Source organism: Prinia subflava, chromosome 22 (assembly GCF_021018805.1).
Source record: "Prinia subflava isolate CZ2003 ecotype Zambia chromosome 22, Cam_Psub_1.2, whole genome shotgun sequence".
Taxonomy (NCBI): Eukaryota; Metazoa; Chordata; class Aves; order Passeriformes; family Cisticolidae; genus Prinia; species Prinia subflava.
In genome coordinates this window covers 3,598,365-3,611,058 of record NC_086268.1, presented here as the reverse complement: position 1 = coordinate 3,611,058, position 12,694 = coordinate 3,598,365, and the positions used below count along the sequence as shown (strand labels likewise).

Genomic DNA, 12,694 nt, shown 5'->3' with positions numbered 1-12,694 from the left:
GGATTTCAGTAGTTCAGTTATGAGACATGGGGGAGGGAGTAGAAACAAGATTTCTGTTATTTCCAGTACAAACATGGACTATCCCATGCTGGAATTCAGTGTTCTTAAATCCAAGCCCCCCCAGACCAATCCCAAAGCCCTGATGTGATAAGGAGTTGGAATTCCATCACCAGCCTGAGATTCCCTTGTTCTTTTCTGTGCTTTGACTGATTTTAATTACACATAATCTGTGTATTTACTGCATGAGAGAAGTGCACAGCGATGGATTTCAGCATGGCAGTGGCTCAGTTAATCCTGCATGCTTTTTCTTTCTGCTCTTCAAGCATCCATCTGGAGTTTAGGAAACCATTTGCTGATCAGGTTCTGCAAAACCTTAATTGGGAAGAGCAATTAATTCCAGGTGGATGTCAACTGCCAGCAGGATTTTAGGTGAAAGATCATGTATTGAACCGGGGAGAGGAATGTGGTGCTTGGGAAAATATTAGGAACACCTCAGCTGATCTTTAATCTCCATAATCTTGGAGACAGCAGAAGAATTGGAGTAGAAAGAGAGAAAAATTAACTCTAACCATGCTAACAAAACTAATTTAGCCAGAAATTTCACTGATTATTTTGAATTTAAAAACATCATTTTGTGTTAAAGGTTTGAATTTCCTCTGCCAGCTCAGCTTTACACAAGCAAGAAATTTTTAGGCAGGTAGAGCCTGAGCTGCCCAGAATCTGGGAATTTTTTTTTAATTCTCTCCAGGTCACTTCTGTCCTGATGGCCTCGAGGTCCCTCCATGCCCAGCTGGAAGCTTCAAGCCCAGGGAGGGAATTCCCAGAGCCAGCAGCAGCTCCTCGTTCTTACCAGGTCTGTGTCCTAAAATTTTAATTTGCTGAGGTCGGCCAGCAGATCAGTTTGTGATGAAAAACTCGGAAACTTTCTGGTTTAAAACTTATTCAACTGCAGCCTTGCACTGGAGGCACTTTTTTAACACTCTGGGTGAACTTTTCCAGCACAGCCTCATCTCTCAGACTCCTCCCCAAGCTCTCTCCTGAGTGGGAGCAGAGGAACACAATGGAAGCATCCTCCTTTCCTTTGGGGTTCTTTATTCTTTATTTGAATCACTCACAACAGTCCTCAGCCCATTCTTGCATCCAGAGGAAATGAGGTTACAGATCAGGGACAATTTTATATTCTACCAGCCAAAAAAGCCCTGGAATTTCTGCCTTCAGAAGCTGCTGAGGCCCTGCCCTTAAATTTAAAAATGCCAGGCAGATGAAGGAGTCTGTGATGTTTGCAATGTTCCGAGTGCTGCAAGGCAGCAGCACAAGGCTTCCCCAGATTTCCAGCTGTGATGCTTCCTTCTAAATATTTTTGTTTTGCTTTGGATTTCTAAGCCAGTAGAACTTTGTTTTGTACACACAGCACTGAGTCACCCTAATGACTGGGAAACGTGGGGAAAGCGAGGAGATTTGAGTTTAGTTGTGGTGAAATTAAGTTTAAAAGGCAGAATAATAAAGGCTTGTTAGTCTTTTCTGGAATCAAATCTTTGCTTAGGCATGGGAAGGGAGCTCTGACTTTATAATCACAGGTGGTTACAGCTCTCTCTGCCCGGGTTTGAGCATTTCAGAGCATCTCAGTGTCTCTCATAAAGGTATAAAAATCCCTCTCTGTCCTTAAAAATGCTGTACAAATAGAAAAATACTGGGAGGTTCAACGAATTAGCCCAATCCACCAAAGTAAACCTTGGCCCAAGCCCAGAATATCCTACCCAGGGTCACAAATCCCAGGCAGGAGCACAAACCTGGAGCTCAGGTGCTCGGTCTCCCTTTGCATCTCTTGGGTTTTTCCCCTCATGTGCTAAGAAATTAATTATCTCCCTCCAATCAATCCATATCTTTTTCTATCTGATAATTTCTTTTCCAGCAAATGACTCAGCTGCTAAACTGTCTTGACTGTTGAACGATTTTTCTTTGCTCAAAAGGCAAGTCCAGGGAGCTGCTGCCTTCCAGCCACCCCTGGAATTAAAACCAGGGTGTTTATTTATTTATTTATTATTTATTTAAAAAAATAAAACCATTTCCCTGGTGCAGCGATGAGCAAACCTCACATCTCATCAAGGCAGCCAAATTCAACAGACAGGGCCGGTGGCATCTGAAAACAAAATCAGTGTAGGAGCTGCTCAGTAAATTGGAGTTGAAAAACTCTTTGGGTTTAATAATGTAAGCTGTTGTGCTGTGCCTGTGCTGCTTTCTGTAATGATGTTGTCATCTCTCCTAAGGAGCACTTGGCAAAGGCAGGAAAACTCCTGATGCCACAGGATACAGGGACAAACTCTGAGAGGCCACAGGATGTCCCCAACACCCTGCCCTGATGGCCTTGCTGTGCTCACCCCCTGCACTGTTTGTGCCAAGTGTGACAAACTTGTTTTCCAGTGAAATTTGATATTTCACATCACATTTATTGCCCAGCAACAGGTCCAGCCTGGTGCTGCAGACAGATGAAAGCTCAGGTCAGAGATAACACGCTTAGATTGGCCAGAGGAGCTGAGGCTGCCCTGGGAGTGTCCAAGGTCAGGCTGGAGCAGCCCGGGGTGGTGGAAATGTCCCTGCCCATGGCAGGGGTGGGATGGGATGAGCTTTAGGGTCCTTTCCAGCCCAAGCCATGTTGGGATTCCCTGCTGGAAATCTGCTCCCTCACTGATCTCAGATGAAGTGTCCAGGCAGCCACGCTGTTCAATCTGTTCTGAGCTCCACCATCTCCAGAAAGTCAGGCAAGAACTGGGAATTTTCTGCCCCTGTACCCATGTGGCCTGGATTCAGGCTGTGTAAAATCCACCCAGCTGGATTTGCTGGGGGTGCAGATCCACCTCAGGAAGCTTTGTCAGCTTGAGGCTGAGTTTGGAGTGGGTCCCACAGCTCCAGGAGTGCGCAGCCCCCTCAGGTTTGTTGGTTCAGCTCTGCTCAGTGCTGGGGAATTTTATACTCCGGAGAAATTCAGATTTCATCCTGCTGAGGTTTCCCCACCTTGCACTCCTCGGGGCTGTCAGGTGTAAGTGTAAGGAGGAAATACTGAGATTTCTCTGAGGGGTGACAGTGAGCAAGTGGGTGGAAGGCAGAGGGGGAGACAACCCCAGAACTCACTTGGCACCCTGAGGAATCCCAGCCTGGCCCTGTGCCTTCAGTCTGTGGAGGGAGAAGCCTGGATTTTAATGAATCCTGATATTCTGGGGGGTGTAAGGCTCTGTTGCAGCCTGCAGAGGCACACACACACCAGGGCATGACTGAATCTTTACAAACTCAGGTTTGGAGCAGTGTCCAGCCTGGCAGCTCTCCATCCTCAGGCAGCATTTTCTCTTCCCCTGGAATTGCTCTGTTTGCTTTGGGAGGGCCTGGCTCAGGAGGAGAGCAGCCACTCCTGGGCTGAATTTGTGTTTCATTTATTTGGGAAGGTTTTGTAATGAAATTCACTTTCTAAACACGCCAACAGTTGTTGGCTCGTTGTTTTATCACGTTTTGATCTTGCTTTAGGTTGCAACAGGAGCATCTTTTGTTTAACGGGCGGGATTTCAGGGATGATCACAGCTCAGGCTGTGCACTGAGCAGCTTTGCACTGAGTTTATCTCCAGCCTGCAAAACCCTTCATCTCCCTGAATTCGAGCATGGAAAGAGCCTGGTTTTCCTGGAAACCCCAGGCTCTCCCAGCTGAGCCCCAGGCACAGTGATTGTTGTCTGTACCTGCATCAGAGGCTGCGCTCAGGGTTTGTTTGTGTTTTAAAACCTCCCTGCTCATCAGAGCGGCTCAGAGCACAGAGCAGAAGGGTTTAAGTGCTTCCAGGACTGAATTCAGCTAATCCAACACCACCACCTCCTGGCTTTGCAGAACTGTATTCCTGTGATTCCATCACATTTCCTTGCTGCACGTGGAAGCAGAAGTGAAATATTTTGTAGGATGCTCTGCTGGTCATAATCCCTTCCTGACCTTAAATATCTCTCCCTTTAGGAGCTGGCTGGTGTTTGAAGTGCCCTGCTGGGTATTTCTGCCCTGCTGGAGCCACTTTCCCAGTGCCCTGCCAGCCAGGGACACACAACCCTCTGCCAGGACAGGACGAGGCTGCAGACTGCAGAGCCTGCCCAGCAGGCAGGGCTTGCACCCAGGCTGGCCTGGCCCAGCCTGACACAGAGTGCTCAGCAGGGTAAGCCTGGATTATTTTCTGCCCGCTTCACGTCTGTGCAGCCATTTCACCTCCACAGATTTTGCTTTGAGCAGTTTTTTCTGCTTTTTCCTGCTCGCCTTTCCCTCAGCTCACACAGCACGGAGGTGCTGCTGTCTCCTTCCACCAGGAATATTTTTGGAGCCCTCAGAGCTGCTTTCCCTTTGGTGGTGGCCTCCAAAACCTCCTTCAGGCCCTCCTGGTGGATCTGCTCCCAAAGGGAATCACTCTGTGCTCCTGTTTTCCTCCTGTTTCCCTCCTCTTGGGCAGTTTTGTGCTGCTGCTGCCTCCCAGGGTTGTTCTTTGCTGCCAGCAGAGGAGTTCTCAACCCCCCCCAGGCCAACCCAGCCCCCAGGAACCCACAGCAGCCTCAGCCCTCAGAAACCTGGGGAGATTCCTCCCCGTTTCCAGCTGATGGGATGGAGTGAAGAGAGTCAGAGCCACCTGCAAGAGCAGCTGAGAGTGCCCCTGAGAGTGGAACAGTTGGCACAGATTTCAGAAGGGCACCACGAAATCACCCCTCGGGTGCAGGTGGCTTCAAGCCCTGTGCCAAGGTTTCATTGTGGTAAATCAGTGTGGCACAGACTGTCCTGGTGGAAGGTTCCACAAAACAGGTAAAAACAGCCAAGAATGAAGCCAGGCCACACATCCCATGGCTGAATAACCCACTCTTGCTTTAAAATGCCTCACACAACCGCTCCATTTGCAGTTTCATTTTAACTATGTGTTATTTCATTTAACTGTGCATTAAATTTCATTTACCTGTGCATTGTCGGTGCTCAGCCGTGTCACTGGCAGCCACATCAGCTTTTCCCCAGCTGCCTCACCCCCATATTTCTGTGGGACACAGATTTTTCCTCCCCCTGGCACCCCCAGCCCTGTCCCGGGTGCTGTGCTGTGTTCCCAGGTACGTGTGCCCCGCGGGCTCGGCCAGCCCCCGTGCCCCCGGCAATGCCTGTCCTCCTGGAACTGTTGGACACCGCCTGGACCTCTTTGACAAGTCCCAGTGTGAGCCCTGCCCTGCAGGGTTTGTCTGTGCCAGAGGTACGTGGCTTTAGCACAAAAACGAGCTGAATTCTTTGGTCACTGCTGTCACAGAGTGCACCAGGTCAGTGAGGCACCACAGCGATGGGAAATGGGAAAAAAGTCTCCCTTTAGTACCCTCTGTGCCTGCTGGGTGAGGTAATTTTTCTCTGAATTCTCTCTTTGTGCCATCCCTCGCTGCTGTTTTAACTTCCTGACCTCGAGGCAGGCAGTTTTTACATCTTTCCAAGCCTTTTTGCTTTTTTGTGGCCTCTTCGCCTTCATCTCCACACCAGCTTTGGGCAGGGGCACCACGTAGGACACTGGAGATGGTGAAAAATTGCCAATTGTTATATATTGCTATATTACATATATAATTGCTAATAATAATTAGTAAGCAGCACTGGGGTAGAGCAGAGGCAGTAATTATTGTTATCCCATTCGAAACACAAAAGAGAAAATACAAAAAGTGAGGGGGAGATTTAACTCAGGGCTGCTCAAAAAGAGCTGAAACCTCGGGAAATTGGGTGCTGTGACGCCAACACGCCGCCCTTTGTGCTCTTAAATTTCCCTCGGTGTTTCCACAGGAACTGGGGGGCAGCAGAAGCCTCCCAGCCCGTGCCCAGTTGGTCACTACTGCCCACCTGGCACCAGGTACCCGGCCCAGCTCAGGTGTGCCCCGGGCACCTGGAGCAACAGGAGCGGCCTGGCCTCGGCCCAGGAGTGCTCTCCGTGCCCTGCGGGCTGGTTCTGTGTGGCAGGAGCCCGTGTCCCCACGGGGAGATGCAGCTCAGGGCACTATTGCCCTCAAGGTAGGCGGTTTCTCATGGGAGTCAAGGAGATTTAACTATTTTTGGGGAGATTTAATTAATTTTTCCCTTTGTGAACTCAAAGCCACACCCTGGCTTTATCGGTGTATTTTCAGCACCATGGATAGCAGACTGTCCCTTCTGTGTAGTCACTGTTTTATCTTCTTTGACCAGAGCGTGTTTGTCCCATTAGTTTGGTTTTTTTTCCCCCTCCACTTAATTTGCAAAGAATTAAAATGCCCAATCAAGCACCTGGTACAAGCAACCATTTTAAATTAGAATCTTCCTGCAAAGATTCTGCAGGAGATTAGCCAAGTTAGTATAAGTTACCCAAGATTCCATTATCTTCATGCAGGAAAAGCCAGTTATTTATTCCCATCATTTATTTTACACAGTTTTCACAGACCTCCCATTGGCTGATAGTTTTCTTACTGCTCCATTTATTGGTCAGAAGGTGATTTGTGCGTATGTGTATGTGTGCTAAGATTCAAGTTGTTTACATTTTTCTTTTATGTTTATTTTTAATTGCTGCTAAATGCCGATTTTCTTGTTGTTATCAGAGCTGTGTGCAGTGATTTTTTTTTAACATGAATTTTTTTTTAACATGAATTTACATGAAATGTAAATTTAGAATTTACAACTGTAAACCTTGTAAACAATTAACAGCCAACCAAAAAAACCTCAACAACAACAAAAAACAAAACAAAAACCCAAACAAACAAACAAAAAAAAACACAACAAAAAACCCAACAAACAAACAAACAAACAAAAACCAAACCAAAAAACCTTCTTGCTTTTGGTGTGTGAAGCTGTGTTGAGGTTTGGGGTGGTTCTCTGCTCTCTTTCCCTTGCAAAGGCAGCTGGAGCAGCACGCAGTTCCCCTGCCCTGCAGGAACCTACAGCACCAGGCTGGGCAGGGGCCGGCTGGAGGATTGCTCTGCCTGCCCTGCCGGAGCCTTCTGCCCCCCTGGCACCTCCAAACCAGAGCTGTGCCCAGTGTAAGTGCAGGACAGCGCCGTGGGGCTGTGCAGGTACAGGGGAAGGGTTTGTTCGTGGCGTTTTGTGGCTGTTCTGGTGTGGATTGTTGTTTTGTCAGAGGCGCTTTTCATCTCATGTGGTACAGGTGGGCTGGGTAAGTTTTGTCAGCACTGGGTGGGTTTTGCTGCAGGAACAGAATATTTCCTCTAATCAGAGCAGCAGGAATTCAGGATGGAGTGCACTGGTGATGCCTTAGGACTTCAGCTTTTCCATTTTTCATCTGTTTGTAATCCTGCCATTCTTTGGTGTAGAACTCTAAACTCCAGATAGAATGTTAGCTGATGTTCTCCCATTTTGGGCAGACACAACAATTCCTCTCCAGGCCTGGCAGTCAAGGACACCTCACTGCCTCAGGCCTGAGAGATGGAAACAAAAGTGAGTTGGGGCAGCAAACTTGGGGTCAATGACTTCATTACCTGGAGCTGTCATTGGAAGATGAAGCCCCAATCTGCAAATGGCCCAAACTGATCAAAGTGTGCAAACCCGTGACCATTGTCCATTTTGGGTGGGCTTTGTCTGCCCTAAATGTACCTGAAGGCCCTTCCATAAACAGAACTGCTTTTTATTCTCTTAATTTTGTCTGCCCTCTGGTTTTAGGTAAGCCCAAAAAGGCATCACTGTATTTTTTCCTGGCTGCTGTGTGGGAGTGTCTCTGTTGTGTTTTCTCCTCAGGGGATCCTTTCGCTCGGCCCCTGGGGCGGAGGTGGCTGCAGACTGCACCCCCTGTCCTGGGGGACACCACTGCCCCGAGCTGGGCACCGTCACCCCTCGAGCCTGTGGGGCTGGCAACTTCTCAGTACGTAGCCATCCTTTCATCCTTCCTCCCTTCAGCACAAGCCTGGATTTGGCACCAGGGGAGCTCCCCGGGAAGGCTGAGGCTGTGCCCCGAGGGGGGCACTGGGATGAGCCCAACACATCCATGGGAATTTGGGGTGGCTCTGTGCAGAGCTTCAAACATCACTGACCACCTGTGCTGGCTCTCCAAGGGGTTAAACTGCTATTCCAGAGATTGGCAATGCTCCTGCAGCAGGATTGGGGCTGCTCCAGACACGGAAAGCACCCCCAGGGGTGCAGTCCTGCTCCTGCTGCTGTTCCACCCCAGAGGCCATCCCAGCTCACCCCTCCTGAGTCTGCTGGGTGCAAACCTCAGGTTTTCGTGGCACGTTTGGTCCTGGCAGGGAGCAGAGAGCGCTGTTTCCTTCCTGCTCAAAAGGAGGTGTTGGATGGCACTGGGATTAAACTCTCAGGGGGAATTTAATTCCCCTGGGGAGGGAAAGCAGCAGGGTGGAGTCACCAAGGGGGACAGTGATGGCACAACTATTCCCACAAACAGGTGCTAAGGTTCGGTTCATATTTATCTGCCCCAAACCTCTGATTAGTTTTTGTACTGATAATTGCCACTGCTGGTGACAAACTCCTGTTGAAGAACCCTGGCACCTCTGTCCTGACCAAACATCCCTGCAAAAATTTGGGAGCTACCACTGGAACCCTCCACTGAGACTGGAGAGGAGATAAATTCCAAATGGAGATTTACACCTGGCAAATAGACCCAGGTTATTCCTCGTTTGCCCTTGGAGCTGGGTGTAACAGGGAAACATGAGGGAATATTTCTGTATCTCCCCGCTCCTGCTGGCAGAGGGTGTTGGATTCCCTGCTGTGAGTTTGTGTGGATAACCCACAGGTGTGACAGGGAGATTTGTGGAGCACAGGTTTCCTTTTGCAGGGTGCAGACTCTGAGGTGCTGAATTGGTGGAAATGGGAGGGGTTTTGTTGCCAGTGGCACTGCTTGAGCAGGACAGGGAATGTTTTATACAACGGGCTGCTCTCACAGCCCTGCTTTGGGGCTCACCATGGCTGCAGAGGATTGTCCAGCAGTGACACAGGATCCTTTCCCCTTCCAGGAGCCAGGCTCAGCCTCCTGCTGGCCCTGCAGAGTCGGGCACTTCTGTGCCAGTGACAACACCAGCCTGGAGGCGATGCTGCTGGCCATGGTGTGCCCGGCAGGGCTGCTGTGCCCGCGGGGACAGGCAGAGGTCCCAGATGCCACTGCCAACGCCTGCCCACGGGGACACTTCTGTCCCCAGGGGGATGCTGTGAGTGACTCTGCTCTGGGGACTCACCGTTCTCTCTGGCTGGGATCACTGCTATGGAAAAATCTCTCCTAATAATATTTTGTTCCTGATTTCTTCACTCTCTGACTGGGATCATTACAGTGGAAAACCTCTTGTAAAAGTATTTTTTTGCTGATTTCTTCACTTTCTGACTGGGATCATTGCTATGAAAAACCTCTCCTAATAATTTTGTTTCTGATTTCTCCATTCTCTGACTGGGATCATTACTATGAAAAACCTCTCCTAATAATATTTTGTTCCTGATTTCTTCACTCTCTCACTGGGATCATTGCTATGGAAAAACCTTTCCTAACAGTATTTTTTTTTTACTGATTTCTGCACTCTTTGTGTGTTCACAGATCTTGACAGTATTTGCCCCACATAGAACTTTTAATAATATAATGACACATCCTATTATCATAATAATATCATAATAATATCAGGATAACACTTCCTGAGAAGCTGTACACAATCATTCTGAGTTGTTCTCACAGCTTTAACTGCTGTGCCTTGCCCTTGTGGGCTGCAGGACTCGTTTTAGGGTGTCAGAGACCCCTTTTTCTATTTCATTTCCAGGCTCAGCCTTGCCCCAACGGCACCTATGGTGAGCAGAGGGGGCTGAGCAGTGCTGCTGGGTGCTCACCCTGCCCTGCAGGGAAGTTCTGCTACGCTGATGGGACGGAGCCTCCAGGAATTCCTCACCCTGTAAGTACAGCCCAGCTTCTCCCCGATTTTTACCCCAAAATTCTTACCCCAGGCTGCATCTGTTAATGGAGACAACTTTGTTCTTTGTGCATTTTTTTCTGATTTATTTTGCCTTCTGCCTGTCAGTGCAGGCTGGGAAAGAGAGTTCAAAGGTGAGGAATTGCTGCTGCTCCTCATCTAATGAGTTTTGGGATTTTTCACTGCAACTGTTTTGTCTCAGGGAGGAATGAGTTCATCAAATATTAATAGCTGTTAAAAAAAAAAGAATAAAAAAATGCAGATGAACTCTCTTCCACATGGATGAATCCATGTTTTTATTGAAGAGTAAGGTGATAACTCTGTCCCAGTTACAGCTTTTCTCCAAGTATGGAAGAGCATCTCCCCCAAAACTCTACAGGCAAAACTTGTCTCAATGCCAAGATTTTACCCTAAAACCATCTTGCCTACCATAATTATCCCACATGGTCAGAATTTTACTGCTAAGAGTGTAAATTCCCTTTCTTCCCTTCTTTGCTCACAGTGGAGAAACACCAGGTCATTGGAATTGCAGGTGAAGCTGAACAGATTTCTCTCCTCTGGGCAGCAACCAGCCGAGCCTGAGCTGTGCTTTGTTCCCAGACAGGGGATTGCCCAGCTGGTTACCTGTGCCCTCCAGGCACTGGATTCCCCTTCTCCTTCCCCTGCATGCCAGGCAGCTTCTGGGATAACTCCAGCACCGAGGGAGGAGGGGTTTGCAAGCCAAGCCCAGCCGGGCACTTCTGTGACTCCCCTGCCCTGACACAGCCCAAGCCCTGCCCAGCAGTGAGTGGTTTTCCTTGCTTTCATGGAAGAAGCTGCTCTGTGGGATTTATTTAACAGAAAAGCCTTAAATGTATCAATCTGGCTTTGTTTTGTAGGGTTTTTACTGTCCTGAAGGCTGCTCCAAGCCTGAGCCCTGCCCGGAGGGGACATTTGGGGACAGGCAGGGGCTGTCGGGACCCTCGGGGTGCAGCCCCTGTGCTCGGGGTTCCTACTGTGCTGCCCCAGGACAGACTGGCCCCAGTGGGCCCTGTGAGGCTGGATTTTACTGCCAGGGCAGGGCTGTGACTCCAGTAAGTGCCACTGAGCAGTTTTGCTCCTCCTCTTCTCGCTGTGCTCTACTGTGTTGTTTTATTTTCCCCGCTCTGGTGCCTGCTTTAACCCAATGATTTGGGCAGTCGCAATTTTGTGCTGCTCACGCTCACGTTGATGGCACGAGGACCCTCAAAGGGAGTGTGGCCATGTCATACCATTCCCCTCTTAACACTGACACCTTCTTAACTAAAATGTCACCAGGTAAAAAATCCAGTGGGTGTGAATCAGTGTGAAATTTCATCCCTATTTATTCTCTTTGAATTTCCTCAAGTCGGTGTTCTCTGTTCTCTGCACAAGGGCATGTCTCTATTTTTTTTTTCTTTATTGACTACGTCAGTTTAATGCCTTAAATATTTTAGTCTCATTTTCTCCCTTTTTTAAATGATCCTTTTGCTCATTTTCAGTGGCCCACGGATGGTGTGACAGGAGCTGTGTGTCCTGCTGGGTCCTACTGCCCACCTGGCTCTGCCTTGCCCACCCCCTGCCCTCCAGGGACTTTCAGCAACACCAGTGGGCTCAGGAACCTCCAGGAGTGCCTGGACTGCCCACCTGGGTGAGTGTCCAGAGCTGGGAGCAAACAGGAGCCAGGTCCTTGAAATTCCAGGGACTTTTTTTTGTATAAGGAAAAGGAAAAGGAAAAAAGGAGGAAGGTTTGGGAAGGGAAGGTTTGGGAAGGGAAGGTTTGGGAAAGTTTGGGAAGGGGTGGGAAGGGGTGGGAAGGGGTGGAAAGGAAAGGAAAGGAAAGGAAAGGAAAGGAAAGGAAAGGAAAGGAAAGGAAAGGAAAGGAAAGGAAAGGAAAGGAAAGGAAAGGAAAGGAAAGGAAAGGAAAGGAAAGGAAAGGAAAGGAAAGGAAAGGAAAGGAAAGGAAAGGAAAGGAAAGGAAAGGAAAGGAAAGGAAAGGAAAGGAAAGGAAAGGAAAGGAAAGGAAAGGAAAGGAAAGGAAAGGAAAGGAAAGGAAAGGAAAGGAAAGGAAAGGAAAGGAAAGGAAAGGAAAGGAAAGGAAAGGAAAGGAAAGGAAGCATTATTGCTTCCCAAGTTTTTTGTGTTTGTTGTTTTTTTTTTCCCCAACTTAGCTTGTATTGTGATGGGACAAACAACCAAGCCCCCTCAGGACCTTGTGAGCCTGGTTACTTCTGCACAGGAGGGGCCAGAAGTGCTCTGCAGCACGTGGTGATGGAGGGACATTATTCCCTAGCAGGAGCTTTCAAACCAGAGCCGTGTCCCCTCGGCACCTTCCAGCCTGTGAGTTCCTCGGGTTCCCACCTGGGGGGTCAGCAGAGCCCTTGGAAACTGTAAAAATGCATGAGTAGAAATTCCTAAGGTGTTTGGAATTGGTCAGCATGGAAAAGAAGGGGGTTTGGGGGATTTCTGCTGATTTGGGTAATCACCACCTGTTTTGCTTTTACCCTGCAACAGAGGAAGAACCCAAAGCCTTTGGGTGAACACATCAGATCCATCAGTCCAGGGCTGTTGCCTGCAGCTCATTTGGCAGCTTTTGTTGCATTTTCTTGCACAGTACCAGTTTGGAAGGGCTGCTGAGTCTTTGGCCTGGCAGGGGTGAATTAACCCATTCATTTCCCTCATTTCTGTTTTTGATCAGGGCTGTGCCTGCCCCTGCTTTAGGGGTGCAGGTTCCCCAAATTTGCTGCTTTTGGACTGCAGGTCATTCCCTTCAGTGTTTATTTTGCAACAGGGA

General features: G+C 48.7%; 1 long non-coding RNA gene across 1 annotated transcript; it reads left to right on the top strand.

Annotated features, from left to right (window-relative positions):
• Positions 1–7,767: 7,767 nt before the first annotated feature.
• LOC134561226 (uncharacterized) lies at positions 7,768–10,751 on the top strand. The gene is made up of 4 exons (XR_010082874.1): positions 7,768–7,865; positions 8,971–9,162; positions 9,757–9,885; positions 10,504–10,751. It is a non-coding gene; the product is annotated as an uncharacterized LOC134561226 (long non-coding RNA).
• Positions 10,752–12,694: the final 1,943 nt, after the last annotated feature.